The following is a 1,030-nucleotide window of genomic DNA, read 5'->3' on the forward strand; positions in this document are numbered from 1 at the left end:
TGCAGTCCTGGAGGTGGTGTTATATAAAGAATGTGTGAGAACTGTGGATCACCCGGTTCTTCGTGATCCGGACCGGGAATCGCCTGATCCGGTTCGAACCGGATAAAAAACCTGTCTAGATCAACCGAGGGTCATTTTCATCCGGGTTGCATCGGTCAAAACCGACATGGCGACATCACTTTGGCTGTTTGGAAAAAACGTCGTGGCAGTTTTGAGAGCCTCTACTCTACACATCACATTTAACTAATTCAGGTACTCGTTTGTCTTTTCACCTAAAAAGTATCGAGTGTAAATACTATTTTACCTATACTCGTTATGAGATCGAGATGTCATTCATAATAGGCTCCCCAAACAGTCCATACTGTTTTTACAACAACCAAGTTTTTCTGTCAAAATCTGTTAGTGTTTAAGGGTGCAACATGTGCAGATCCAACCCGAGTCGACCCGATCCAACATGATTTCAAGCTATCGACTGGGCCCGCCCAAAAGAAATATATACATGTATTTTATTTATATAAAAATAACTTTTTTCTAATTATATATATATATATATATATATAGATATGTATATGTATAAAGTATGTACATGTACATGTATGTTTATAAATAATATTTTAAAAACCGACCAAAAAATGGAACCTCATTGGCCATCAGTTTTTGGGTAAGTAGTTTAAACACCCAAGTCAAATGGTTCAAACATTTCAATAGTTAAAGCACATGTATTTCATTGGGCGGGTTAAGGCTCCTCCACCCCCTGAACCAGTCAGAACCCCGATACATCCTCTATAGGGGTGTCTCGGGGGTGCTCCTGATACATGTCGATACTTTCAACCTTGCCTACAATGGCAAAGGTGACAGTGACCTACAGTGGTGATGGCAACGGCAACAATGACAATGGATATAAGATCTTTCTCTCTCTCTCTCTCTCACACACACACACATCTCAAATCGATTTCTTTTCCCTCTCTTTTCCTCTCTTTTTTTGTCATTTATTTTATTTTTTAAAAATTTTAAATAAGTTTTATTAAAC

The sequence above is a fragment of the Nelumbo lutea genome, chromosome 2 (assembly GCF_056320005.1).
Source record: "Nelumbo lutea isolate HS-2025 chromosome 2, American lotus-T2T, whole genome shotgun sequence".
In the NCBI taxonomy this organism is placed as follows: Eukaryota; Viridiplantae; Streptophyta; class Magnoliopsida; order Proteales; family Nelumbonaceae; genus Nelumbo; species Nelumbo lutea.